Genomic DNA, 16,575 nt, shown 5'->3' on the forward strand with positions numbered 1-16,575 from the left:
AAGCGAATGTAAAAAAGAATTTAAGTTGCATCCCAAGATCCTGTTGACTTTATTGAAATATGGAAATTGAAGCTGATTATGCATGGCTTTGCTTTTCTTGCTGTGCAAGCCTGGGTGGTACAATAATCTCTGGAGAAGGAAGAGAGGGGGGCTGAAGGTCAAACTGGTTTGCAGCAGCAACCTAAGCTCAAGCATGCTTGTTCACCTGGCAGCGTGTGTTCACACTTGATTGGTTGTTTTACACCTTCAACAAGAACCTTCCCTTTGCTCCCAACCCCCAAGCTACCCATGCAAAAGAAAAAAAAATAAAGCATCATCTCCTCATGAGGGTATCAGGCTGGGGTAGTAAGGGCCAGGTGACAAAAAAATGAGAGGGAAGCCTCCTGCTGTCCCATACGCTTATCGGATCTTGTGAAAGAAGGCAGGGGGTGTTTGCACTGTCGGGGTTGGGGGGGGGGGTTAATAAGGGCTGCAAATGGTTCTAGTTCTCACGAAACCTATAATGAGTATTCATCAAATGTGGCTGAATAAAATGATCTAAGGAAAGGGCTACTTTGCCAAACCTGTCTGCTGGTCCTGGAAGATTGAAGTTGAGAAGCCCTGTTGTGGGTGTATGTAACTTGGTCTTGAATTGTTTTTTTTTTGGGGGGGGGGGACGGAATTGGGGGGTTTTTTTTTTCCTGTTGGACCAGCCTAAGAATCATCCGAGGATTTCCGTACATGAGCTTTGGAGACCGCACGGGTCCCTTCTTCTTCGTGCTGTTTGGAAAACTCTTTTATATGGGCCCACAACAAAGTGCCACAGCCTCACAAGAATTAAACTTTTTCCAAAACCAAGATGGCACCTAGAAATCTGAACTACTGAAAAAGTCTAGTAAATCATGCAAGCGTAATACAGATGTAGACTTTGTACAGCGGGAAGATTATAACGTAAGTTTAAGGGTTCCTTTCCATAAGGGGTGAAATGGTCTTCAAGAGCCTTCTGGTGGGGAAGCACCACAAACTGTAAGCTCCATACAAGTGTTGGTTGCTCCAGTGGACATGAGGTAGAGGTTGTAGTGAATAAATGCAGCAAAGAATTTATTTACATCCAGTCCAAACCAAGCACTATAATCAACACATTTATTCCTTCTGCCCTCCTCCTCTGTTTTAGGGGGCAAGCCGTACACTAGATTTTGAATTTGAAATCTGAAAAGCAGGTACTAGCTGAATAGAAAAATGGCATCTCTCTCAAATTCTCCAACAAAATACTATCCAGGAGCTTTTCTCTCTGTCATTATTTAGGGCATCCTCCTGCCACCATTTTATCATCCTGCCCATCCCATAGGAGTATTACAACAGAATCTTCCGGAACAAATGTCCCCACAGGGAGATTATTCACTGGTCCTGTGAGAGGATGAGTCAGCATCATCTATAAACAAATTTTAGAATCTCCAACCTTTTCAACCATGCTCTTCTTTTTTTTGCCTTCTTGAGCTCTTCTCTCTTCTCAGTATAGAACCTCTTGCATTCACCTCCTGATAAACCTTATGGCCCGGATTTTAAAAGGCCTACGCATGCCGGGCCTATTTTAAAAAGGCCCGGCCATGCGCGTAAAGCCCTGGGACGCGAGTAAGTCCCGGGGCTTCAGAAAAGGGGAGGGGGCGGAGTGGGGTGGTCCGGGCTAGGGGCAGGTAGGTTAGGGGAAGGGGCAGGGAGGTTAGTTTACGGGATTGGGGAGTTCCCTCCCAGGCTGCTCCAAAATTGCGCGGCCGACCCCCGATTTTATAACATGCGCTTAGGTCTGAAAATCTAACCCTGTGTCCAGATAAAAGGTGTACATGATTGTGACATTACTCCTCCTTGCTTTAGGAGTTGGATTTGACCAACCCTGGGTTAGGAAATTATTTTTAGCATGGTAAAGGGATCTTACACAATATTGCACAAGTTGATATTAAAGTAATAATCATTATATATTTTTTTAGATGTGAGCTGTCTCTTGAAATAAAATAAAAACCGTTACTAAACAGTTTTGCCTTTTCCTTTTTCTAATGAGGAATTTAATGTTTTCCACTTTCAATCAATGCTTTTTCCTTGGAAGATCATTTTCTGAACTTTGTGTGATTTCTAGGCTATTTGTAACCATAGAAACATAGAATCAAGAACCAAGTTATGCCCAATTGAGGGTGCTGTGTTCACCTGGTGCTTGTATGTCTGAAGAAATGGGTTTGAAGGGTTCAAACCCTTGGAACACAACTACAAACTCAGCAACAATGACTTTGGTTAAAGGTGAAACTGTGTTAACTAAACACCTAGCAGTACAGGGTACCAGCTATAGGAGGGACATTGCTGCATCATTTATTTCCAGTGTAAAAAGTGGTAAAACCTGCACATAAAAGTAGACTGCAGACAAGTAACCATCTGACAAAATTGTCCTAATCTACAGGTGGGGGATATGGGTTGAGGTCCAGTTCTCCTCCTATTGATTTTGGGCAAGCCCTGAAAATTAAAGTAGGCACCTGTAACAAGAGAGATGGAAGAATTTATACTGGTTGGTAATGCTGCCATTTGATTTTCTTTTCAGTTCCCACATGCAATACCCAGACTCATTGCTCTGCTGTCTGGTTAAGTATAGTGTGTACTGTTCAGTTATTCCCTGCTGCCCTCACCAGTCATAAGGCCAGCCAGTTTTGGATTTGATTTGATTGTTTTATTAATTTGATTAAATGCCCTTCAAAAACAATACCTAAGTGGCAAACATGCATATACTTACATAAATATTTCCCATATACTTAAACCAATATCAGCAAAATAAACACAAAAATCCACAGCATTAAATGAAAGCAGAGGTACCTGAAAATTGGATGCAGCACTCCATGTGCACTTTCATCAAAGTCAAAGGTTTTCTCGATTTTTCATGCAGTAAATCGTAGCTTTCCCTTATTTATTTATTTAAAAACTTTTATTCCAGAGCCTTCTAGTATTGGTCCATGAAAAACAGAGTGCCAACAAGAAGCTGGAAATGAAGAAAAGTCCTAAAGAGGACTGGCTCCTTGCGAAGGCCAGGTGGAAGTGAAGCCAGACCCTTTTGATAGGGCTGAAGAGGAAACTCCCTTGATGACATCAGAGGTGCACCAGTCCCATGCTGTCCCTTTAAGAAGAGAGAAGAGACGCGGCCTCGCCCCTTAGGAAAAAGGGGCAGGACCTTGTACAGCGGCCCTGCTGAGAGGAAGACTGCAGGAGCAGGAGCTAGGCCCTGAAGCAGGCTCAGAGATGGTTGGCGGTTTCCCTGCCGCAGAAGAGAGGCTGCTGGCGGTTCCATGCCCCAGGAGAGCCCGGGGATGATGGGCCCTTCCCGAGGGAGCTTAAGGTAAGGTCGGTGGCCTCCGGGCTACATGGCAATGCTGTTGGCGGCCATCTTCCACATAAGGAATAGCAGCGCGGCTCCAGCCACGCATGGAGCGGGTCGGCGGCCTCCGGACCATGCTAGATGTAATAGAGGGGCTCCAGCTGCATGTAGAACGCATTGGCGGCCTCTGGGCCACAGGGAGACATGGTGGCAAGGCCCACCATGCAACAGCTGAGCAGGGATGGTCCCTGAGTGCAAGGACTAATGTAGCGCGGCTCTAGCCGCGTGGGAAGTTCGTCGGCAGCCTCCGGACCGCGAGAAGAGATGGAAAAAGGAAAAAAAAAAGATGAGAGACTGCCCAAACAGGGCAGAATCGCAACACTATATCTTTTTTGAGATGCGGCGACCAGAATTGTACACAGTATTCAAGGTGTGGTCTCACCATGGAGCGATACAGAGGCATTATGACATTTTCCGTTTTATTCACCATTCCCTTTCTAATAATTCCCAACATTCTGTTTGCTTTTTTGACTGCTGCAGCACACTGAGCCGAGGATTTTAAAGTATTATCCACTATGACACCTAAATCTTTTTCCTGGGTAGTAGTTCCTAATATGGAGCCTAACATAATGTAACTACAGCATGGATTATTTTTCCTTATATGTATCACCTTGCAATTGTCCTCATTAAGTTTTATCTGCCATTATGATGCCCAATTTTCCAGTCTCACAAGGTCTTCCTGCACTTTATCACAATTTGCTTGTGATTTAACTACTCTGAATAATTTTGTATCATCTTCAAATTTGATTATCTCACTCGTCGTATTTCCAGATCATTTATAAATATATTGAAAAGCACCGGTCCAAGTACAGATCCCTGAGGCACTCCACGGTTTACCCTTTTCCACTGAGAAAATTGTCCATTTGATCCTACTCTCTGTTTCCTGTCTTTTAACCAGTTTGTAATCCACGAAAGGACATCGCCTCCTATCCCATGAGTTTTTAGTTTCCTTAGAAGACTCTCATGAGGGACTTTGTCAAATGCCTTCTGAAAATCCAAATGCACTATAACTACTGGTTCATCTTTATCCACATGTTTATTAACCCCTTCAAAAAACTGAAGCAGATTTGTGAGGCAATCTGGCCTACTACATCTTCCAGGTTCACAGTAATTTGGTTCAGTTCATCTGAATCATCACCCTTGAAAACCATCTCCAGTATCTCCCCAACATCCTCCTTAGTAAACAGAGAAGCAAAGCATTCATTTAGTCTTCCTGCAATGGTCTTATCTTCCCTAAGAGCCCTTTTAACCCCTTGGTCATCTAACTGTCCAACCGACTCCCTCACAGGTTTCTTGCTTCGGATATATTTTTTAAAGTTTTTATTATGAGTTTTTGCCTCTCTGGCCAACTTCATTTCAAATTCTCTGTTAGCCTGCCTTATCAAAGGTTTACACTTAACTTGACAATGTTTATGTTTTTTTCTATTTTCTTCAGCTGAATCCTTCTTCCAATTTTTTAAGGATGTTTTTTTGTCTAAAATAGCCTCTTTTACCTCACCTTTTAACCATGCCGGTAATCGTTTTGCCTTTCCCTCACCTTTTTTAATGCATGGAATGCATCTGGACTGTGCTTCTAAGATTGCAGGTCCTTGCTTCAGGATCACTCCCTGCTACACCAGGCTAATGCTCTCAAAGTGGGAGAACTTTCTGATCCAAGGCACCACCGAGGCTACCAGGCTGGATTTGGGACTTGGCTACGCTTTCTCGAAGGTCTCATCAATGTACCTCTCTGCTGCCTCAGCTCCTTCAGGTCTGCCATGCTAGCCTTCAGAGATCAGACTCATTCTCTGAGATCTAGGAGCTCTTTGCACCGGGTGCACACATATGATCTCTCACTTGGGGATAAAAAAAATCATACATGTGACACTTGATGCAAAGGACTGCAAAGTCTCCTTCTTGCTGCTGGACTGCTGCCTTCATCTTAATTTTGTTGAGTTCTTAGTTAAGTTAGATTGCTAAGGGAGTTAGAATTAGAGTACTTTAAATTTATAGGTATATTCACTAAATAATCTGCTAGTGACCTACAAGGGGATGATTAAACTCTCAATAATGGCTGGTGCAATGGTATGATTTAGAAAAGATTGATTTTTTACTGAGAAACTGTCTCTTGCCTAAAAATCAAGGGTTGAGTGAGGAGTGGGTGGGAGGGAAAGGAAGACACTAGAATTAACTCCCTCTGGCTTGCTTATTATCTCAGAAACACACAAACTCTATAGAATATATCCCACTTATTAAACCTCTCTCCAAACTTTTTTAAGTGCTAAGAATTTCCAAAGCTATACTTTCCAATCCTCTTCAACCACCATTAAGTTGATCTTCACTCAAAGGCTTGAGTGGTTTGAGATTTGCGTGTCTAGTGGCGCATGCTTCCAGGCCTCTTCTATTGCAAGGGGTCTGGAGGCCGCCGATCCGCTCCGTGCGTGGCTGGAGCCACGCTTCAATTCCTGGAAGCTGGGGCTGTGGAGTTTGAAACCTGGATTGCTTGCTCTGACCTCTGGAGTCCTCTCCCGGGGCATGCTGGGAGCAGTATGCAGATGCGACTTCCGGTCCTCTTCTACTGCTATTAAAACACTGCTACAGAACTGAAAACCCATGCTCTCGTCTGAACCCATTTATATTTCCATACTGACTGCTACTAGGCAAAAGTTGGATTTATTTTCAAAGCTGACATCTGAATGTTTACAAATGCCCAGGTTTACTAACATAACATATTGTAAAACATGCTGGAAAGACTTACCATTCAGATATGTATCTTCAATCAACAAAATTCTAACACTGGGTCACATTTTTGGTGAATAAGACCCCCCCCTCCCCACACACACACACTTGCCTACCTAACTCAGAACAACAAGCCCACATTTCCAGGTGCACATCAAACCCTAGTTTATAAATCAGCAGCTTAGGAGGGCTTTGGGTATGTCGGAGGAAATGCATGTTTGCATGTTACTCCAAAGAGGAAGCCTGCTGGAAGAGCAGTGTGACTTGGAAATCCTTCTGATGGGTTATTTTTAGTCCCAAAATGGACGTAAGCTGTGTTTGTCACATACAATTAGTAACAAAAGGTTGCCCATTACAGAACTGCCAGCCTAAATCATTGTTAGTATAAGATTCTACTCCAGTCCTGGTTTTCTAGCATCTATCATTATAATAATACAATGAATTATTTGCTGGCCTGCAGAATGCACTGCCTTAGGAGTTAACCACTAGATCCTGAAGACATGGCATTAGCTTGATGCAGTTCTGTTAACTTGCCCCCTATACAATCAGTGCACCCAAATATGCAGAAAGGGGGCTGAAAAGCTGCAGATTAGATGTCATTGTTTCCTTAAGAATGGTAATGTTCTGTAAACACTGAAAAATGCACCACAAAAATCAGGGTGAACTATTGCAGATGGAGGCTGGGGAGCTGGATAATCAGAGTCAAACCAGGGTAGGGCTCAGTTCATGTTGGGGATATATCTGAGCTATCCATGGCTTTGCTTGGATAAATCCAGGCCTTTGATTTACATTTCCATATTCACTGAGGTTGAATCTTTGTTTTATGTAGTTTAGATGCTGATATTTGCAGATCCATAATAATAACTTGAATTCCTTTTGAATACCTCAAATAGCAGGAACTTAAAAAAATATTTGCACATAGCTGAACCAACCTGAGTAAATCTGAAATATATAAAAAAAAGAATCCGTCAGCTTTGAACTCAGTTAAAGTTGACTAAAATTATAAAACCAAATGTTCACAAATCCTGGTTGGAGAAGGTTCCCTTCTCGCTAAAAATAAGAGTCCTTAATCCTCAAAGTAAGAAAGTGCTGTGCAGAATATTTCATTTGTTTCACCGACTGAGCTGTCAAAGATCTTTCATTCTGGGTACAAAACATGCCTTTTCACCCACTCTGTCATTCAAGAAAGTTCCTCTATACTTAATCCTTCCGAAAACTGGTTACGGCCCCTCTAAGATAGTCACCTTCAAATGTCCTTCGGTATAGTTTTGAAAATTTGGCAGCTGAGTATTGTCGCCTGACATAGAATGGCATGAGGTGTATTTATACATTCATAGCTCTTTCATCCAACCAACAAGAGATAACATCTCCTCTATATCCCATAACTTACACTGCTCATAGCACCAGCTAAATTTTCAATGTGACAGAAAGGTGGGGGGCAAGGGGAGGGGGGAACGAATATTGAAATGCCTACATTCAGATTCAGAAGGTCAAACAGGAGCATTACAGACCTGCAAAGTATCTATGGAGCAGTTTATATAGAACAAAGTGTAAACTTTTCATGGTCAGTCATTGTGAAGGGGCCATTGTCACACTGTTCATATCGGGACAAAGATGGGCCATGCTTTTTACCCACAGGCTTACGCAGCAATTCTCAAAGCCACGGCTCCTCTGCTCCACAGGCCTGGATATAGGCGTAGGCGGCATAGGCAACAGCCTATGGTGCCAAATACCCAGGCCAAAGAGGAGTGCAACGGTGCTTGGGAGAAACCTTTTCCAGCAATCCACTTCAAAGCAGTGCTCCTATAGGAGTCAAGGACTTGGAGGGATGATAAGGGGAAAGGGATTCCCCCCTCCCCTCATACACACACACACACACACACACACTCACACATATATATATATGTATGTATACTTTACTATCTCTAAGGTCTCTGACCCACCTCTCCACTCTCCAACCATGCCTATGGGTGTGAAACTCTTAAATCCAGTCTTGCTGCTCCATCTCTTTGAAAGTGCCATGGGTGTAAAATGCTATGCAACCACTTGCACCTTCTTTCTGGGCGGGAAAGAGGTTTTGCTGCAAAAAGTGCACACGAAGATTGGAAAATGCCCAGCTACACTTCCTCCCCTGACCTACCCTGCTGCTTACCTGGGCACGCCGGATGGCCCGGATAATCCTTCTCTGCTCTCATTTGCTATGTTGCTACGTGCACTCTGGGACCACCTCCCCTCCATGCAACTACAAATCTGGGCCTTGTGGAACAATGCACAAACTCAGCCGCCAGCCGGTTTACGCAGGCGAAGTATTATTATTATTATTATTATTTTAAATCTGCATTAATCAGTTTGAAAACTGACTATCCCAAGCCATTTTGGGGCCTGAAAGAAAAGTTGCCGCCAGCTCCATCAACAGCCCCGGTTAGCAGCACAGCTGTAATGATTCTTTCAGAGCTCTGAAGAACAGGACTCGTCTCTTCCAACCTTCCCAGACCACTATCTGCTTCCTTCATATACCTCTGAGCCCTCAGCCATATAATCTGCAATGTATTCCATTAGCTGGATTGTTTAATTTCAATAGTTGAGCTATGAAAGAATTCTTAATTACAAGCATCTTCAAAGGGAAAGCCCTGTTAATTTGGTGTAACAAAAAATGACAGGAGACAGGGAGCACCTTATAGACGAACCAATTTATTGAAGCATGAGCTTTCAAGGACAGTGTCCACTTCCTCAGATGCATGAAGTGATGTATAGGAGGAGATAGGTAAAATATATACAAAACAAAGAGAAGGTATTGGATTAGGCAGGACCTGGTGGGGGAGAGAATGTTAATAGCATTATAGTATAGCCTATTGACAACTGAGGTAAGTGTGAAAAGACAGAATAATCTGATAACAGTTACATAGATAGTTGTAGTGAGTCATGAAGCCATTGTCTCTGTTCAGACCTAGGGCAATAGTGTTTTGATGAGTTCCAATTTAGCAGTTTCACACTGGAGAGTTCCTTTGAAGTTCTTATGTAGTCATTGTGTAAATCAGAACTTCATGCATTAATATCATAATTAATCAGTCCACAGTAATTTATTTATTCTTTGGAGTGCAGGATTAACCACAATTAACCACCAGAGGTTCTTTGCTTCCGTCTATGTTTCTGTCCTATATAAGTGGTTGTAGAAATATGGAAATATGACATGCTTTAAAAAAACAAAACAATTTAGATGTCCTTATATGACATATAGTAAAGAATGCCTTATGAGTAACTGTCTGCCCATTTATCTGCGACAACCAAAGAAGAGATAGCAGGGCTGGCGGAAGCATTAGGTGGGGTAGGCGGTGGCCTAGGGTGCCGGAAGTGGGTGGGTTGGCTGATTAGCCAGTAAGGGTGGCAGTTTTGAAAGGATGGATGAGATTGGTGACGCACAGAGGGTATTTTCCACTTTTGGGTATATATTTCTTTGAGGAGCCAAACATTTTAACACGGAATCCCTCCTCCTCATGCTCTCCGACCACCTCCTCAGAGGCATGGATCAAGGGAACAGCTACATTCTTGCCCTCCTCGATATTTCGGCCGCATTTGATACAATATGCCATCACCACCTCCTCACCCGATTAAAAGATATCGGCATTTCAGGCTTAGCCCTTCTTTGGTTCTCTTCCTACCTCTCTAACAGAAAATTCTCTATAAAAATAGGTAATGCCACATCTGCCCACTATCCTCTCTTACATGGGGTTCCTCAGGGTTCTTCCCTCTCCTCCACCCTTTTCAATATCTACCTCACCCCACTCTGCCAACTCCTCTCAGATCTCAAACTAAAATTCTACCTATATGCCGATGATGTGCAAATCATCATACCAATCCACTCCTCTATCACAGATGCCTTATCGCACTGGGACACCTGCCTTAAATCTATCAACTCTCTCCTCACCAATCTCCACCTTGCACTTAACACCACAAAAACCAAACTACTTTTCATTTCCCACCACACCACCCCTAAACCACCCTTTGCTCTAGACCCAGCCTTCAAGCTCATCTCCTCGCAACCACTTGTAAGAGACCTTGGAGTTCTCCTGGACCAACAACTAAATCTCAAGAGATACGTCAGCTCTATCCTCAAAGAAGGATTCTTTAAACTTAATGTACGAAAAAAACTCAAGCCCTTACTACACTCCCATGACTTCCAGATATTAATCCAAACCACACTAACATCTAAACTGGATTATTGCAACTCTCTACTCTTGGGTCTCCTGTACTCCACAATAAGACCTCTCCAAATGCTCCAAAACGCTATGGCAAGAGTCATATCAAATGCCCGTAAAACAGACCATATAACCCCCATTCTCAAAGACCTCCACTGACTCCCCATCCCCTCTTGCATTCTTTACAAAACACTTACTATCATCCACAAAGCCATTTACTCCCACCACTCCAACTGGCTTGACCTTCCTTTCACCTCTGCACACCTTAATCGTCCCACTAGAACAATCAACAAAGGAACCCTTCACGTGGCCTCTCTAAAAACAGCACACCTTTCCACCACAAGGGAACGTGCCCTCACTATCGCAGGCCCCTCACGTTGGAATACCCTGCCCTCAGCACTTCATCTCGAATCATGTTCTCTCAAATTTAGGAAGAAACTAAAAACATGGTTATTTAAACAGGCATTTCCTGACTAGCAACCCCCCCTGCTATAACCATCAATCATCTTCTTCTACCATCGTACACTGTGATCTTTATGTTCTATTAATGTATATAATAACTAGCATTCATGATATTATCCAACATGATATGTTCCAATGATATTCTCCAACATAATATGTTCCAATAGTTACCTATGTTAAGAACTCTACACCAGTTGTACTATCTTTCTATGCTGCTTTCTCGCGTTTCTCTTCGCCCACCTGTTTTATTCCCTTGTTAATTGTATTTTCTATTCATTTTGTTATATTGTAAACCGATGTGATGTTCACACTAACACCAGTATAAAAAAGGTTTTAAATAAATAAATAGGAGCTGGGGTCGTTTATCGTGTGCAATAAGAAAGAGAGAGAGAGAGCGAGGGGGGATCAAATGAAGACATCACTGCCTTAGGAGGCTGGACATCCTTTCACCGGCACTGAGAGATTGAGATAATACTTAAGATGTTACAGTTGCATAGAATAGTTGCGGCTGATAGTTTAAACCTTTTTTAAAGAGTTTATTTACTTTTGCTCCATTTTCTTCCCTTGCATTGAACTCAGCATTTGCAAGCACTGTCTATTGTGTAGGAGAAAAATGAATTAGCATGCACTCATTCCAAGGGCAGGGGATGCAAAATAAGTGGTACATGAGAATTCTACTCCCACCTCTGCGTACACCCACTTGGAGTGCCCCCTGTGTACTTGTTTTGCATTTAATTTTGTTTTTACTATCACTTTTCAAGTCATCATCTCCCATTAGGAAATACAATACCTGGAGGTGTACTATATTTTAATTTCTCCCAAATTGACTTTTAGAGCCCTCCTCATCACATTTCCTCACAAAGTATTTAAAGAAGCCATGAAAAAAGGGAGAGTATGACCCTATCCTGACATAATCTCATTAAATGTCTACAGTTCACCCAAAACACTGGCAAAAGCATGCATGAAAAGAATAAGTTAAGGTGACGAGGTCCCAGTTAGGTCACTAACCCGCAGTGGTAGGTGCTTACCTTTGTCCTTCGTTCTCTGAATCACACCTGTGGTGGTTACAGATTTCTTCCCTATGGCTTTTAAATACAGTAATTACGCCTTTTGGTGGGTTTCTGTGGGGACAGATGATTAGAGATTTATTTCCTATCGAATCCCACAGCTCTGAAACAAAGATTTCTTCATTTACAATAATTTACTCGGCTGCAGAATCAGTCACTGTATGTTGTGCATAGCGGCCTGGATGGGTGACTCATACTGTATGAGAACAGAATATTGCATTATTCTTTCTCAGCTCTACAACTCCTCCGACTGACTGTTACAATGTAGGTCCTTTCCTGGACAAATTACAGACCTCCATTAGTTTAACCAAGGAATTAGGACCAGGAGGAAAGTATGCTACTCGTTTGTAACAGTAACTATCCCCTGCTTTGTAAATAATTTTTTAAATTTCTTATCCACTGATGGCAGTGTGATGACAGTAGACTTGCCTTCTCTGCCCTGCAATCCCATCTCTCTACCAGACCTGTTCGCACCTTTTATTAAACTCGGCTGTTGATATTTCCCTGACATTTTAGGTCTGGCAGAAATCTGTGATGAATATTACCAAATGCTAAAGTCTGACCTTACTCTCGAAATGCAGTGGCTGATGGGACTTCTTGCTCTCCGTCTCCTGTGATGTTCCTGCATCCCCCGGCGGGAGACCCTTAGTGCATCCTCTCAGCTCAGTGGTGCTGGCTGGGAACTATTTTCTTCCTGTGGCCAACACTGGCAGATACGCAGCCAGTGAAAGGATGTCAACCCTCTTCAAAGGGTGAGCATTGCCTTTCCTTGAGTCCAAATACGATTTACCTCTTTGTGCTCTCTGCCTGAGTGCAGTAGTTCCTCCCAAATCCCCCGACCCCGGGGAGCTTACTGCATAAAGGAAATTATAGTCTCTTTGGGGCTGGAACCACTCCAAGCTAGCTCTAACATGTTCCTCTTTACCTCCAGGCTCGGGATCCTTTGTTGATGGGGGCGAAGCTTGGTGACCCTTTGTACCTTTCATTCTTGTCCCTGGGAGAGGGGCACCTTCCCTTCACTGTGGGTGCCAAACAAAACACTGGAGCCACTGGGTTAGTGTCCAGAATTAAAGTTTTTACTGTTGCAAAAAAAGTCAAACGAGATGTGGCACAATAAGCTTAACCTTCAGCACCACAAATTCCCTGCTTTTCTCTTATAGTCTCTGTCCCTCTGTCTGTGCCAGTGTTTCCTTCAGCAGGGCAACCTCCAGGTTCAGCATAAGTGGAGTCCTTCCAAACTGGTAAAAATATAACTCACAGTCTCTGCACAGAGTCCAGACCTCTCGCTCTCCCAGGGTGTGGAGACTCCGGATGGGTGTCCTCAATGTTCGTAATTATCTCTTGGCTCACAGTTAGTAGGATCCTGTTTCTCTTACTTGTTTCTTTTTCTCCTTTGAATCCCTAATGGAAGGGATCCCTCTGGATCAAGCACGCAGCTCCCAACGTTCTCCAGGTGGGCAGGGAGAGAGGCAGCTAAACACCTCCTCCCAGATCTTTTTACAAAAATCTTCTTCCCAAAAATGAGATAAACCCCCAGAAGGTCCTGGCCTTGGGTCACCACCTTCCTCTGTCCTCGTTGAGGGTGTTAGAGGGGCTGGCCTTCTCCAATCTGGGCAGCCCCAGACACAGGATTCTCCATGCCCTGAGCCCAGGAGCTGCACAGGGTTTCACCAGGCTTCCTACTACTAAAGGTCTCTTAAACCCCCCCCCCCCCAAAAAAAAAAAAAAGTAATCCGAGATCAGTCCTTACCCAATATACAAACTTAGGAAAAGCTCCTACACAACTGCTATAACGTCAAAAGCAAGCCACACTGCCCCCCAGCGTCCCAGGAGGAAGCTGCTTAAAAAGAAACTCTCAGAGGGGGACGTCCATCCCAGCCCCCCCCTCCCCTAATTATTCTCTTTAACCGCACTATCTCTGTAGGAAATATCCAGGACTTATCGGCAGCGTGACTGTAGGGTCCGTCGTTACACTGAGACACCCAAAGTGATCCGGGCTTCAGGGGGGATTATCCAAATATTTAAACCAATCTATCCCTTGATATTAAATGTATGTAAATATGTTTGATGAATACTAATGATTGAGGGCCTGAAACACAGGCTGGATTGGGGGCCTGGATAACCAGATTTAGTAAACATGGGCCTAAGTGATACATCAGGATTTCTCCACCCCCATTGTCTTCTCTCCCTTCTTGGCTCTAGAAAATAAGAGAAATTTGCTGAAAACATGTCGGGGATATTTTGCATATGGCCACAGTACTCTGTGAGATAGGTTTTGCTGTTCGTGTACCCCTGGAAGGGCAAGGACTCATATTTCACAGCAGAAGGGAAGAAGCTTTCACCAAACTCTTTCTGTGGGTCCCAGTGGTGCTGCTGCTTTCAAGAATCTGATGGGACTAATACTTTTTTTTTTTTTAATTTGTTTTGTTTTGTTTTTCACTTCTCCTAGCCTTCTTCCTTCCCAAGGTCTAGTACCCATCACTTCTAGCCTAAATAATTCTTTATTATAAGGCCCGGCAGAGAAACACAATCCATAGCTTTAGAGAGAATTTTAAGCCCAAAATTCAAATTCCAAGACAGTCTACTTGAGCCCATCCCAGGATCTGAGACAGAATTTCTGGGGTACACACTGAGTCTGCTGAAGCCAAGCTTTTCTTTCTAGGCACTTGACTGCTGACGTCGCACCGGCAAACAGGGGCCATGAGCAGGCTTGAAGAATATTATTCTGCAGGCTGGAAGCCTGAAGTCAGGTCCCCCCCCCCCCCCCCAAAAATTTGGCAGAGGCCTGAAGCTTGCTAAGATGCAGCTAGAACGGCCCCTCTCCCTCCCCCCCCCCCTAATATATAGGCCCCACTTCAGGCTGCATGGATGCTGCTCCAGATGTATTTTTGCAGAAGTTAATATAACAACAACAACAAAAAAAAAAAGAAGGAAACATAAAAACAAAAAAAAAACTTTTCATGTCTGCATTCTTCCTCTACAGAAAACTCCTAATTACGCTTGCACTGAGCATCTCTAAGGAGCTGTCAGATGGAATGACTATGGTGATTGTTTGGGCATGCTCGCTCTGTTGGGCGACTCTATTCAAAGGTCTCTAATTGCACCTGCTTCTGTTGTGCAGTCGTATGAATCAGTAACAATCTCTGCCATACTTACCCCCATCATCCCTGTCATTAAAATCAAATGCATCAAAATGCCAAAGGAAATGAGAGCTAAAGTCACCTGTTTAATTGGTTTGGGGAATGATTTTGTGATTACACTTCAAGGTTATAATCACGAGCTGCAATAAAAGAATTCATCATTTTGTACCTGTTTATCTCCCTCTCTCTTCTCATTACTCCTTCCCATCATGTTGCCGTCAGGGAGTCGTCATCCACGACCTCTCTTGTTGCGCCTAGCCATCTGGTTCTCATCAGGCATCTTCTCCTCCTTCTGATCAAAATGAAAAAAATAAAAAAAGATTCCTTCCTAGAAGGCAATTACTGCTGCCTTCTGATCTGTCTTCCAAGATCCGAAATCCTGATCCGTTTGGTGACTGAATCATGTTCTGTTTCATGAACACCAACAAAACTGCACTCAGGTCATATCAATTGCAAAGCAGATCAAAAGAGGACACTTGCTTCTCAAAGGGAAAAGGCAAGGGAGAGACCTGTCTAAGATCTGACCATTCGTAAGCTCATGGTCAGTCATGAGAAACACAGAAATACGAGGGAGGCTAAAGGCCTTCTACTCTGCCCATTCCCCATCCTACTGCCATACCCACAGCACATGCCCTTTACCTGGGCTTCCCCACACACCAGAGCTGTCTGAACCTGTCCCGGTCGATCTTCAGGTCCGCTACCATTTTGCAGCCCTCCCCTCCTCCTCCCCCCCAAACACTTCCAGAGCGCTTGCTTTCCTTGCCATGAAGACATTTTTCCTTCCCTTCTTCTTGAATGTGGCGTGATCATGAAAGGCACGTGCCACCATTTAATATTTCATTATGCATTCATCCTATAATGCATGGGAACCTCATCACGAGTTACAGAAAGCTTTAATCATAGACAGATATATACATAGACAGAGGCACATAATAATCATGCCTCAAGCTCTCTTTCACAAATTGCTCTCATCTCTGGCAGAAAACAGGTTGAAGCAGATCAGAAAAGATACAGATTGCCACTCTTTTGCTGCCCTCTTCTTCTTCTTCTTGGCTTTTCAGGCACGTGTTAACTCTTAGCCTGCTCTGGCTGTGTTCAGTTCAGAAGAGAAGCTCGGGGCAGTGGCAGCCCCCAGAGCATCCGGTGTCAGCCTTTGACAGTAAGGAAGAGGCGGGCAGGGACACTGTGCCAGGTGCAGTCAGGGCAACATAAGCAACGCAGACCTGCCAAAGCCCATTAAAGGCCAGGTTCATCCCAAAGGACCAAAACTTCAAAAGGAACTTAGAAGTGGAAATATTTTTCCCCAACTGACTTTAAAGGGTGAAACCCCCGCCGATTCCTCCCCTCTACCTGCCACAAAGCACAAACTGCTGGCCAGCTGGCAATCTGTGGCCAGTCCCTGGTTCACACAGTGTAAACCAGTACAGGTGGGCCACAGGAATCGGCGGCCCTTTATCAGCTTTCACGGCAGTACTGTGATGTATTTCAGTTTAACATATATACTTTCCTCATATGTTTAACCATACAATAAATAGCACGTTTGATAGATTGGATGCGACAGAGATGGGGCCCGATCTGTGTAATTAAGCAGTTTGCAAATGTGA

This window comes from Rhinatrema bivittatum, chromosome 5 (assembly GCF_901001135.1).
Source record: "Rhinatrema bivittatum chromosome 5, aRhiBiv1.1, whole genome shotgun sequence".
Taxonomy (NCBI): domain Eukaryota; kingdom Metazoa; phylum Chordata; class Amphibia; order Gymnophiona; family Rhinatrematidae; genus Rhinatrema; species Rhinatrema bivittatum.